Source organism: Planococcus citri, chromosome 2 (assembly GCF_950023065.1).
Source record: "Planococcus citri chromosome 2, ihPlaCitr1.1, whole genome shotgun sequence".
NCBI classification, from domain to species: Eukaryota; Metazoa; Arthropoda; class Insecta; order Hemiptera; family Pseudococcidae; genus Planococcus; species Planococcus citri.
In genome coordinates, this window is record NC_088678.1 from 45,414,299 (window position 1) to 45,428,596 (window position 14,298).

The 14,298-nt window shown below is 35.1% G+C and overlaps 1 protein-coding gene across 1 annotated transcript in view; it reads left to right on the forward strand.

The window, feature by feature from the left end:
- The window catches only part of LOC135836067 (uncharacterized), an 89,674-nt gene that overhangs the window by 32,000 nt on the left and 43,376 nt on the right, over positions 1-14,298 (forward strand). The window lies entirely within an intron of this gene.

Genomic DNA, 14,298 nt, shown 5'->3' on the forward strand with positions numbered 1-14,298 from the left:
AATACATACATACATACATACATCTTACGAATAATGAATTCCTGCTTTTCTAACCATATTAGTTCGTTCAGCTTCTGATGATGGTTTATTCTCGACCTTCAGGTAATTGAAGAGTGTGAAAGGTGATGGGAGAGGAGGGATTCGTAATTTTTGCTATAGTTATTTCATGTAAATTCAAACAAAGTTTTGAACTCGTGTCTATCGATTTATTAATTATTTTTTCATTTTACATATTTTTTTCAACATCTACTCACTCATCAACTCAGAAAAACAACACGAGTTTGCACTTAGCTTCTTCAGAAAGAGAGGGGCGAGCCAAGTTGTTTGTTTTTACTGATTCTATGACGTTTTCTCTAATGTATTTTCTCTAATAACAAATTTTTCTATTGTCATTTTTTCGAAAACTGTATTCACTAATGATGAATTTCCTAACGCCACTTTCTCTAACGCATTTTCTCTATAACACAATTTCTTTTAAAAAACAAAATTTGCAATATAATTTTGTATTGCCAAGCAGAGAGGAATTTTGGTTTTTTAAACATGTTTTTCAATTTTGGGGATCTTTACACAAGAGGACCAAAATTACGGGCAGGGGTCCGAAAGAAGCTGTTTATTGAAAATGCGAAAGGGGGGGTACTCAGAAATGTTTTGACCAGAAAATGAAAAATTTTCAAAAATTTTTATCAACCTGAATTTTGTATTTTTAGGTACCTTACCTACATTTATTTTATTCTTGTTTTTCTTAGGGGGGAGGGGAGTGTTTGGGATTGGGATTGTTACACACATGCAGAGAAGGTTTTTGATTTGATTTATCAGGTTGATATTTTGGATTTCAAAACGGTTGTTCTTTATTTATTCTAATTTTGGAGACCTCTGCGAGAGACCAAGGGAGGGGGTTTTCTTAAAAAAAGAAATTATATTTTGAAAAAACGGTAAATTTTCATACTTTAAAATGCATGTGTTTTGGAGGAATTGATGTTTTAGAGAAAAAATAACGTTAGCAAAATTTTTAGTAGAAAATATGTGTTTTAGAGAAATTGACATGGTCAGTTTCCAAACAGTAGGGCAGTAGGTATCATCTTTACAAGGGAGGTATTCCAATCCAACTGGCAGAAAAATTTTTGAACTGAACAAAGATAAATCGAAAGAGCACCCAAAATTACAACACTAGCCAAAATTTCAGAAGATACTTACGATTCATCAATTTTTGGTGAATTTTAAAATTTGATTGGTCTACTAAATCAAATTTTAATGCATTTCAGAACGGCGAAATCATGAGTTATTCCAACTGGAAGAAAAATTTTTGAACTGAATGAAACTATATAAATTTTACAAAGCATGGAAAAAACATCACTAGCCAAAAATTTTAGGTGTTGAAGTTTAGTTCATTTAACGATTTATTGGTGAATTTTTATAAATCAAATTTTAACCAAAATTGAAAAAAATCAAAATTTTACCTAATTCATTCAAGAAGGTAAAATTTCGTTATGTATTCTTTCTTCGACCCGCCTGAATCAATTACGAGTAAAAACAATTTCAAACATCAAACTACATATTTTGAGTTGTTGCTAAATGCGTCCAGTGTCCAGTAGTGTTTTGAAAAGTGAATCTTTGAGCAAACCAATGGAATTGTTCCTGATTCTTATGTCGATGAATGATCTGGATGTCAAATATTGCTAATTGTTTTCTAGGACATAAGAGGTTATAGATAATAATAAAATATAGTCATTATTTGGTAGGTACCTCTGATCAAAATTGTATTCAATTTTTTTGTAATTCTAATTAGTTATTATTATTTTTAAATAATTCAATTTTTAAAAATGCCAATTTTTTCATTATATTAAGTACAGAAATGCTTTGGTTTTTAGACACTCCGAAAAAATACCGAATTAAAAAAAAATATGTAGGTAATTTTTTCAACTTCATTTTGCGAGGTCTTTCGAAAAAATAACTAAAATAATTATTATTGTATGTACATTTTTCAGTCTTCAAAAAAGCTCATATTTCAATTTTAAATGTGATAAAATTATGTTTGGTTCTGTTTTTTCCGCATTTTTTTAAAGGCTACATTTCAAATTTTTCTTTCAAACTACTCTCAACCCCCCCCCCTCCCACAAACAGAAAAACGATATCTAAAAGTATGTTCCTGCTTCGAAAAAAATATTCTGATACCTACCTACATCAGAACCATATCATTACTCTCGTTCTCAGATTTATTAAATATTTCTAGTTTGTTATACTTTAGTGTCATCGTCGTTACATTTTTCAAATCACCATTTTCCGCCACTTGAAAAAACAAAAAAACAAAAAAAAACTCGACGTTACAACCGGAATTTTTAAACATTCGAAAGGGATATTTTGAATAATCGTGGGCCTTTTCCTGTTATTTAATTTCCACGACGAGACCGGCAAATTAATTTCTTTGTTGTGGTAAATCTTGTAATGTCTTGATCTGCATAGGCCGTACTCTTAACGACTTTATGGTACTTTTGAATGTAACTCGAACAACAATTAAAAAACTACTTAGTCTAATGACCACGTAACTCGATCGTAATTAAATTGCTGCAATTTTGAAAACGCTGCGGTAAATTTAATTAAGATCTAAGGTAATAACAGTTTACTTTAGAAACGAAACACAGTTAAAATAGGCAAATGAATGGGAATGGGATTGATTTTACAAAATGCAGTTCGTAAGTAAGTAGGCAAGTATAAGTCGATGCCTATCTAAATTTGTTTGATTCATGTTTCCAGATCTTCCAACGTAGGTACGTACGTTTGCATAAGGCTTATATATTTGTATAGTCTATATTATCATATGGATAAGTAGGTAGGAAGATAGGTATAGGCTATTTCAGGAAAGCTGGGGAACAATGCAAAACGTAATAGAGTCGGTTTACAATAAGCAATGTTGTACAGATTATCTCGCAGTGTATTTGTACAAATTCGATGGTGTATATGAAACAAAACGATGGAGAGCCGATTGCATCATAGGGTTGAAAATACATAATGAAAACATACATATATATATAGACAATCGACTAGAATAAAATGAAATTTTACACTTTACACGTATATGTGTATGTAGCTATTTTATGCATACAAACATGAACGCTTGTTAGCGGAGAGAGAACAAATCGATGGCGAACAGCTGCCCTTACGATAGTATTTGCCAAAACTTTCAATCGACTTATTATTCACACGAGCCTGAAATTTTCACTATCTATCGATTAGGCTGAAAAAAAATTCCTAATTTCGTCGTATGCTCAACCACAACCAGAGTAATTATGCGGCAAAGCTTATTATATTCCGTCGAGTAAGTATTTCAAAAGCGGTGGGACGCGAATAAGGATTATCAACTTTGAAAATATTTGCAAACTTGTAAAATATCTTAACCGAGTGTTGAAATATTAAAAAGTTTACGCCGCGCCGCGGCTAAAAAGTTACACAAGTTTTTGGAAATCTTGAAAGCTTTACCGGCGCGGTGGAATGATTAAAAATATGACAATCGTCGTCGTCGTCGTTGCGTTGTTCGAGCTTGGAAGTTTACTCGCCATCGGATATTGAAGCGTGCCACAAAATTGAGAATCACTGCGTTCAACGTGGTTATGACAAACAATGAAACCTTTGTGGAAATCGTAAAGCTGGTACTTTCGGCATTCGTGTTCTTATATTAAAATATACGACGCGGAGACCAACATTTAACCGGGTACTCTTTGAAGATCGTAAGTTAGGCCTATACTCTACTATCTTCTACACTTTGAGTTTGGAAAATGTGCAAAACTGGGTTATGTGGAATAGCGTGAAGTGAACGTATAACGTAGTGTATTTGGTGGTGGGTAGCTGGGGTACATGGGTATACTCGAAATTCGGATAAATTTCTCGATGGCAATAAACCAACGCGTGGCGGTCGCGTTTGTTATTCGGCCAGTATTTAATTATCCGCGTATAATTAGGTAGGTACCTGGGTATAACTTCACATCGCAACTGTAAGCTCTCGACATTTTTCTCGGCTTCTTCGCGTAAATAATGCCTTGCGTCCGACGTATGGAAAAAAGGTCGCCATTGTCTGTTCCGCGTAATCAATTTTCCTTTTACACAAGGGTTCGAGCTGTTTGATACAGAAACACGTGTGATGTTATTATTTCACACCTCTCTCTACTTTTGGTATATCGTCGTCTCGTCTACACTTACCTTTTCGTCGTACGTATAGTACGAACTTAGGTTCAAGTTTCAGTCCTCGGTTTAGCAAACGCGAATCAAACGTTTCCACTTGAACCATTCCATCGATAGTGCTGCTGTATGTGTGACACAAGTTTATGAAAGCGCGAAAATAATGTGCTATATTTAACGTGTAGGTACGACTCTCGAATCCTTTTGAAGATGTTTCATTTTTGATATAAAACGCAATCGAGGTAACCAGCCAGCTCAGCCAGCTCAGTACATTAAGCTTTGTAGGTACGTGTGCACGTAAGAAATAATTTTATAAAGGCTATGAACTTCATAGCTGATTTCGAAGTTTTCTGAAAAAAAAAAACAAAAAACAAAAAACAGTGGGCTAAGAAGGTAGGTACTTATTGGTTAAATCTGAAAAATAAATATTCAAACTCATCGACCTGACATTTATAAAAAATCAAAACGTCACAATAAAACACATTTTTCTATATTTTTTTGTTTTAGTAAAATTGCTAAGTATATTGGAAAGGCAATGAGGGGAATTATTTCAAAAATAAGGGAAATTTCGATCTTAGTATCCTCCACGTTTCATGTAATTAGAGCATCAAAGGGATCAAACTGAAAAAACAAGCCAATATTGAAACTCAGCGTTTCCAAATTCGCAATAATCAATATGACCTTGAGACTCAGACTTGAAAACTTGGAAAAAAATTAAGCACTGATTTTACAATATCACATCCAACTTTTCAGAACTTGGAAAAGATTTTAAAACATTCTTTACATACCTAATGTATCTGGGTAATTCTCAAAAAAAGGTAAAAATCGTGTCTTACATGGCACATTTCTCAAAGGTTTTAGCATGAATTTTTTTTTTTTGGTCCATTCAAGGATCATCCCCCACACATTTCACATATGGTATTGAGATTTTTAGCCCCTCCTTTCATTGGTGTACATTCGATTTTATACCCCAAATGTCCTTCGACTTGGCTGTCACACGCCATGTTTTTGAAAATGAATGTTATAAAGTGTCATGAACTTCATTTTTTTTTTTTGGGAAAAATTAACACATTCTCATTATCATAGAACATGAAGGTCCATTATTGTGCAAATTGCAATTGCAATAAGTCCATAGGAAGCTCACATTTCACATTTGAAAACTGTCACACACTTTTTGCGCAAATTTTAGAGCAATTTTCAATTATTTTTGCTAGCTTCCCAATCCAACATTTTTTTCTGGTGAGTGGCTGCACTGGTTCACTGTTCTCATGGAAATGTTACCCCGCACCGTTTTTTTAAAAAACTACATTACAGCTCGTTCTGATCGTACTTATCTGTGAAGTTTTGATATTTCGCAAAATCTGTGTCCTTCGGCTTGCCTTTTTATTTACCCTGATGAACCCGCCAAAAACGATAATTGAGAAAGGGAAGTTATTCTAGTACATGATAAGTACACATTTATTACGTGTTAAAAATCGAATAATGTCCAGTAGGTAAGGCTAGAAACGAAAAAACGTTGAGATTGTCCTTCGGCTTGTCCAGCGCCCATTTGTCCTTCGACTTGGCCAAATTTCAGAGAGCTGTACTTTTATCGCGCTAGTCGACATATTACACGATAATACAAGCAAAATTTTACATTTTCTCCCTCCCCACACTTCACCACTACCCCTACCAAAAAAATAAGTCCAGATTTGAACTCTGTGGCCTGAAAAACATAAATCGACATATTACACGATAATAAATAAGCAAAATTTGGCATTTTCCCCCTCCACCTCTACATAAAAATAACTCCAGATTCGAATTCTACGACCTCAAAAACATATCAATCGACATATTACACATCGATGAGGGTCGAATCCTAATTATCGCCGTTTTAGGGGGGCCGGGGTCCACAGTGGGGGGATTGAATTGAGGCCAACACTAGAAAAGGGATCTGGGACACATATACAAATGATTCCCACTTGAAATTTTCCAAAAAAATGATTTTTGTTTTTCAAAATTATGCACATCAAAATTGACCTTTTTTTTGAGAATTACCCACCTACCTAAGACTTTAAACTGAAAAATGACCTATTTCTGATAGATGAGTAGCTACCTAACGTTGAAGTTGACTTATTAATTTTGAGTCTAACCAGTAAGAAACTTTGAAAAAAAAGGTGTAAACTGCGAGGTCATTCAAGATTTCAAAAAGGATTGACTTTCTTGAGTAAATTTCTGGTATTTTTTTTTTGCCAAAAATGACTAGTAATTGAAGTTATAGTTTGTATTAGTGAATCTGATGGACTTTGTCATCATTTTTCGCAACTTTTTTCAAAAATCTGCACCTGAAAAACACCTTGATAAGTTGAAAATTCAGACGACAGATTCATGAAATGCAGCATCCCTCCCGAAAAGAAAGTCGGTCAGTTTCATGACTAATTATTGAAGAATCATCTAGGAAAAAATCCGAAAAATGAAACCTGAGCGAAGCGTTCTTATAATAGAGTGATTCAAGGTTAATTTTAGCAGTCGTTTGTTGAATGTCAAAAGATTATGTACTTTGAGTGCTTATGTTTGTTATACATACACGTTCTGACACGAATTAGAATGTCTTCATCCAGAAATTTCTACTTTGTAAACCTACTCTACCTACGGCGTGTTCTGAGCAAATTTTACCAAATTTCTCACACATAACGAGAATTTCTAAACTTACCTATACGTACTTACTTGTCATGGTAGTGCACATTTAAAAAAAAAAACAGTCTAGATGGCACATATACTAATTTGACATTTTTTAAAAATTGAACGTACTGACCTAGATTTTTTGTGGACTATTATAACAGAGCTTTCATCATAAAGGGCCTTTCAAGTGTGAGCTAAACACGATCCGTTGTGTGTTTTTAATTACTGTTACCTAAAATCTAATGTAATGAGACTTTTCATCGTCGATGCGAAGCCGTGAAAGTGCTTTGTATTTTTTTCTGAAAAAGGACCATGCTTGGTTGCTAGTTGCTTCTATAATGGCTATTCCTGTTAATGTAGGTGTGGATACCTTTGAATATTACCTATATGCTAAGTTAAGTAACTGATTTGTATGCTTGCTCCGAACTTCGATTTTCGAGGATTACCTAGACCTATGTATCTATACAAGTTGACCTGTATTTTTTGAATGTACCTTTAGTAGAGGCCGATGTGTAGTTGATACCCACTTATTTTTAATGCGAATTTTGGGCGCTCGTTAATGTGAAGTATTCTTGAAGCGGAAATAATAGGTAGGTAGGTATTTCAATTTGGAATTCACGTTTTGACCAACATTTCATTAAAGTCGGTGGGGGGGGGTGAACCGAAGCGTTTTAGGTATGTGAAAAATGCGTTGAACCCAAGTTGTAGACAATGTTTGTTTGTTTGTTTGTTTTCAGAATTCATAGGTTTTGAGTTGGTCATCTATTCACCTTCCTACTTGACTGTAAAAAAATTGAAATTTTTTGACAGTGACAAATTTCACTTTTCTAAACTGTGATAAGTTTTCATGTTTTTTTTTTTTGTTTTGTTAGTGCCTTTGTCATTTGTGTGTTGTATTGCGCGGGCATGTTTATGCAGCTTGGTGCGCATGCATTTTTACGCGTTGAGGTGCGCACGCATTAACGCACCAAGGTGCGCACGCATTAACGCACCAAGGTGCGCACGCATTTGCGCATCGAGGTGTGCACGCCTTTACGCATCGAGGTGCGCACGCATTTACGCAACAAGGTGTGCACGCATTCGCGCGTCGAGTTGCGTACGCATTTGCTCAAACGTATACGCGTTGTATCGCACAAATTATTTCAGGCATATACATACCTACACGCTCGTTTTTTTCTTCGAAAATTAGACTCACAAAAATTTAAAATCGAGAAATTAGTCATTTGCATTCTATTGTAAAAGGATTGGCATATGAAATGATTGCAAAGCTTTCCACGTGACTGAAATCAACGTTTCGCTTTATTTGACGCAAAGAAAAAAGTTAAATTAAATTAAATTAAACTCATTTTTAAAGAATGTGCGAATAAATTCTAGGGCAGCAGGCCACAAAATGACGACCTTGTTATACTTTACACATAAGAGTCGCATGCCCACATCTCACCAAAATTGAAAAATATGCTACTTAGCCGAGATGAATTCATATGTGACATGTGCGACAGCAGGTTTATGATGCGGCGGATGCCTTTATACTGCTCAGATATATTTCATCAGAGTAAACTGCAGCACGTGGTATGGTTTTCGACGAGTTGGAATTTTACTTTAACACCTGCGTTCCTATGTAGCACCGCAGCAATGAGCAAGAGTAATGTTAACGTTGTTGCTCAGCTCACTCAGCTCAATTCAACTTGTCTCGTCTCATCTCGCGTGTTGTTTAGAAAATGAGTTGCTCGAAGAAGGTGTATTTATTTGCGCAATATGTACATATAACTTGTAACTGCAACATTTAAAGCTCGACGAGAGACAATTTAACTGTGTAGCGTGTATAGGTATTTCTCGTTGTCGCGAGCTCCAAAAGAATTATTAAATAAATTGAGCTTGTCTAAAAACGTAACAAATTAAACGAGTCGTTGCCTCGCATGAGTACATTGTTCCGGTCTATACCTATAGTTATAACTCGAAGAGCTTTTTTTCTTATTTCTTATTTGGCTGCAAAAAGTTTTCTACACTTTCAATTGAGTTGGGAAAAATGGCACCATTTGCCGTTAAATTTCTTTCCAACAGTCTACAGTCAATAAGTGGTGAAAAAGTAAGTAGTGAAATAATTTTGAAAAATTGCCTTGTTCCGGTTAACTGGAGAATGCGTTTATTAACAGTCGCGTACAGACAACGACATCTCATAAATAATATACCTAGCTCAATATTTTCGTTTAAAATCGAATCTATTTTTTTTTTTTTTACAGAGGTGTAAAGACGACTCGTCCTACTATAAATAATTTGACGTGCAATAGAAAAATATCGTTTTTCAATACGTACGTCCGTCTAGGTATTAGGCTACCTACTCGTATATATAGTGTATATAATTACAAAAGCGTGTCAGAAAATCATTATGGTTTTTATCGCATATTTACTATATACTTTTTACAACCGGTGCAATTGAAATGGGTTCATGTACCCGCAGAAGAGGGCCAGGGTGGAGGTTACGTATCAGTAGAAAATATGGGTCATAATTTTAATCGTTGATACCGAGAATAGTACAACGTCAGTGATTGTAGGATTAATCAATATGGCAACGCTGCGTGTCTCGGAATAACCGGAAAATTACGATTGCGTGACGGTTATTGGTACTTTGAGTTTTCTTCTATGCTCAGGTGGGGATGAGGATCAATTTTTTATGCTGCCTTCAAAATTAAAGACGATTGGCCTTTCGCCTTCCATGACGAACACGTTTATTATAGGTCTCTAAAATGTTCAAAATAGAGTCGTATGTTACTGGTACATACTTACTGAATATAGTGTATATGTATTTAGTATTCCGTGTTGTCTTCGTGTTGTTACATACTTTTGACAATGTTGAATTATTAATAAATACGTATACAAAACTATACATAGTAGACATACTAAAATAGTGTTATAATTTTAGACCTTTACAAGCGCTCACGATGTATACTTAGACCTATCTACGACTATACGGTGTCTGGGTATTTCGGGTTTATAAATATTAACCGAGTAGATATACAAAATTCTTCTACGCACATATGTGCATTATTTTCACAAACCTAAGTCTTTTTTTATGTGCTCGTTCAATTTATTTTTGCGAAAAAGTAATATACGTGGAAAGCTCCGCTAGTACTGTTTTATATCTTCATACTCGTATAATACGTAGAGAGAACTTCTTTTATATGTTATCGGCATGGTTAAGCATTTTTACTCTAGTGAAAAAGCTTATATTTGAAACATCTTTACGTATATACTACGTACGTATAACTCGGTGTACATGGGAAATTTCAAAATACGAATTTAACGCTAGTGTTTTGCAACGAGATGGCAATTTATTTAACCTTGTTAACTTTTCTTTACTTCGAATAGTCCAGACTCCGGAACATGCTTTTGTATATTGTAAAATGGAATTTTTAATCAGAATTTCCTTCTGTCCTACGGTTCTATTTTGTCTTATTTAATATAGGTCTACTGCTAACTATGTTTACTACTTACCTATTATTTGAATGCGGAGTTTTAATTGAGCTTGGCAATCAACTAAAATTATTTCACTCGCAGCAGACTTTTTAATTATGCTAAAATTTAGTTCAATAAGAGAGGAGCAAATTTTGAGCTGTCAACGATTATTTTTTAATTTTTTGAGGGATTTTGTGGAGCATTTTCCAAAATTGAGGAAACAACTCATTGAAGTTCGAATGAGAAGAAGGCTCTTTTTCTATACCGACCCTAAAAGAATGCCTCCAATGAGCACAAGAACCCCTAAGTTTCAACAATCACAATGACTCCATGGATCGAACGAGCCCAAAAACTTCACGAGTTGATTTAAACAAAATACTACAACCGGTGCACTGACTCTAACGAGCCAATCCACTCTAATTAGTACTTTGAGCCTAACAAGCTCAATAAATTCCACGAACCCAACGCGACAGCTCTTATGAGTCTGTTAAATTCAATGATTCTAATGAGGTAAACAACTGCAGTGCACCTAAGAACTTCGGCAACAAGCTCAGTAGCTATAATGAGTCCAACAGAAGCCCCATAAGTCCAATTACTCCAATGACCCTCATGAGTTCAAAGAGTCCAATGATCCTAAGAAGCCCAAAAATCCTAAAGAGTACATCTAACTCAACGGCTTCGATAATCCCAACAAGTCTATGAGTTCACCAACACCAAGGACTCCAACAATCCTAATGAGCCTCACAAAAGCCCAATGGCACTTATGAGTTCAAATAGTCCAAGGATTCTATAGAGCCCAATAATTCAAATGAGTCTTTCAAACCCAATGGCTATAATAATGATCCCAACATCTCTAATGAATCCATCAACACCGAAGACTCCAATGATTTCATCGATCCTAGTAAGCCTCACAGAAGCTCAACGACTTTAACGAGACTAACAACTCTAATGCGTCCATCAAGCTCAACGACTCCAAAGATCCCAGCATCTCTAATGAGCCCGCAAACACCAAGAACTCTTAACAAGTCCAGTGGTTCTAATAAGCCCCACAAAAGTCCAATGACCGAGGTTCGATCATGCTACCCATACTATAAAAATCGGAATTTGCATAGGAATTAGTCTATTACTGAATGGAAATTAATCTCACATCTACATATGTACAACAGATTTAGTACAATTAAAAATTCCCGAAATGAATTCAAAAAATTCAAAATTGTATGACTGCTCATTTTGCAAACGGAGTACGGACCATTGAGACTACACGTTTTCCATAATTTTCGCAAATAGATTAAAATTAAAAATAAAAGAACTCGGATAAAATACTTAAGTACTTATTTAAATTTAAATATTCTCAGTAGGGAAATTCATTTTCAAGATTTGTATTCAATTCATATGTCAACAAACTGGAATTGTAAATTCTTTTTTTACTTTTTTGAAAATTCGTAAAAATTAAAAAGTTGAGAAAAAGTCTGACTGGAAAGAGCACGTGTTAGCGAGAATTTAAAAACACCCCGAGGGAGAGAAGATTGTATAAAAATCTTTTTCTTCAGTGTCTTGTACGGTTAAATTATACAGTTGCAGGTAGATAAGGTGAACCGAAGTTTGCCTAAAGTTGGGTGTTCGTCTTTTATCTCATTTTCATATCAAAGAAATTCGTCGTTCGGTCAACTACGCCTACGCTGCTACGAGTTGTTGAGTAAACTTTGCCAGGTAAGCAAAGATTAAAGAACAGCCGAAGAATTGTCGAAACGTAGATAACACCGAACTACCTCCCGTTACCACCTCATCGCTAGTCGTCGTTATACGCGGAAGAAGTTTACTTACCCTTTCGCTGGCTGCTACCCTTTAATCTTTATTCTAACATGCAATAAAGCATTTACCCAACTACCTAGTTAATAAAAAATAATGCTCCAAATGACCAGCACTCTCGCCTTGCCACTTTTCCAGTTGTAGTATGTTCCACGTGTCATATAAGCTAATAAATCTCTTCTTTTGCCGGCGGATTATTATTTTTCGAATATTAAGCAACGTGTTCAATCGTCTTAAAAGGTCTTACACGGAGTGTACGCGTTTTTACCTAATTTTCAGCCGAAGATTAATGTGAAAATGTATCGCGACAAGTGGTTTATATCTGACTTCAGTTCAATGAATTATACCTTCGTAGTCGGTAAACAGATTAAGATATAAATCCGCTTGATTTATCACCTTTCAAAGCTCGTCGCCTGGTTATCTGTTAGTCATTAGCGAAGGTATGAAGAATAAACGATTTATCGTCACCACATCCACATCCCAAATACTTGATATCACCTCATGATTAAAATTTTCATTTTGTTTTCCCCTCCTCGCGAAAAATTCGACCACTAGGTAAATGTAAATAGCGATTACTCTCCTCTACTTGTACAATGCAACGTACGTTTGTTGATAGGAAAAAATGTACCTACTCGGTCACGAGTACAATAAGTTGCCTACTTCATTCGCCGTAAATATTTCAACGCTTTGGAATGTTCGGTGTTACATAGAACGTGTGGTTGTGGTTATAGGACACGAGAATGTTCAAAAATTACTTTTTTTTTCTTGCAAAAAGCTCTGAAAATTATTTGACGCGTCACAGTTGTTGTTTTTTCAACTTGATTACAAAGTGCTTCATTCGATCGGTTTCGTGATAACACGCATGACATGTTTTTTAACCTTTTTACATGCAAAGTGTTCGAGATTTTAGTGAGTATACGAACGCAGAGTGTGGCATGTGTTACGATTGCGTGGACATAATATATTTCACTGCATTTCGTGGCGATCGCGATCTTGCCTTATTCGCAAGTAAACGATGCGGTATACTCTTTGGTTTTGTTAATTATATTTGATATGAAAAAGTTTAATTGATGGAGGACTGGTCGTAATTATCCAAAAAGTGATTATGTTAAGTATTGTGGTGGATTACGAAAAAAGTCAGGAAAATTGGATACCGAAACTTCACGGAGACCTCTATTTTGAATTGAACGTTACACATGAAAATTTGTGGACTTGAGGGTATCCCTAGGTGGAAGATATAGATCCTTAAAGATGATGATTTTTTTTTTAAATCGCGGTTTTTCAAATTGAAAGTCATTGGTTTTTTGATAGACAATCAGACGTTCAGATTTATGCCCAACTTCAGCGATGAGATGTAAAAATAAAATGAAGCCGGAAGAAGTTTTTCAAATATGTACATTCTACATGATGGATACTTGCATCAAAAAAGGCAAAAGGCCAGCAAGTAACCAAAACTTTGAAAAAATTTGTTTGAAAAAAAAACTTGTTATCACATTTCTAGTTCAATAAAATTTAAATAGGTATGGCACACTTTCAATGCCACTCAAACTTGCAACTTGGAAAAAAATTGAAGTTTTTTCCCTACAGAATTAATGAAAGAAAAAAATTCTAAAATTTTTTCGATTTCATTTCACGGTTCTATTCTGCACTGTTATTCGTGCAAATGGCCATTTTAACACGAGTTGATGCATAATTACACACGTATCAAGCGCCCAATCAAAAAACCAAAATGCATTCCTCGCCTAATTGGAATTGCAGTCGCGCGTGTGGTCGGAAATTGAGGAAATGAAAAGGGTTTATGGCATAGCGAAGTGATTATACAATGGTAATTGTGGTTCGGTATACAATTCAGTGGCTTAAAACTGCCATTATTTTGCGATATTACGGATTTTGAGATTACAAGTGAAAATACTAATTATCCTACGTTCCTGTACCTTGTATATCTTGTACCCTACGATATTCGATAATTACAGCTACGTGAATATGAATTTATGTAGGTATTGAGAATAAACTACAAGTGGGTACAACCTTACCTAGGCTACCTATCAGAGCTTACGTAGTGAAATCAAAACTTTGGGTTATAATGTACTTACCTCGTGGTTGAATTTTTTGCGCGGAAAATCACTTCCTTGTTTTTTTGTTTACTTCGAGCAACTTGGCCTGGAATAAATTACACGTTAAGCTGAAAAATCGAATACGCTCGCA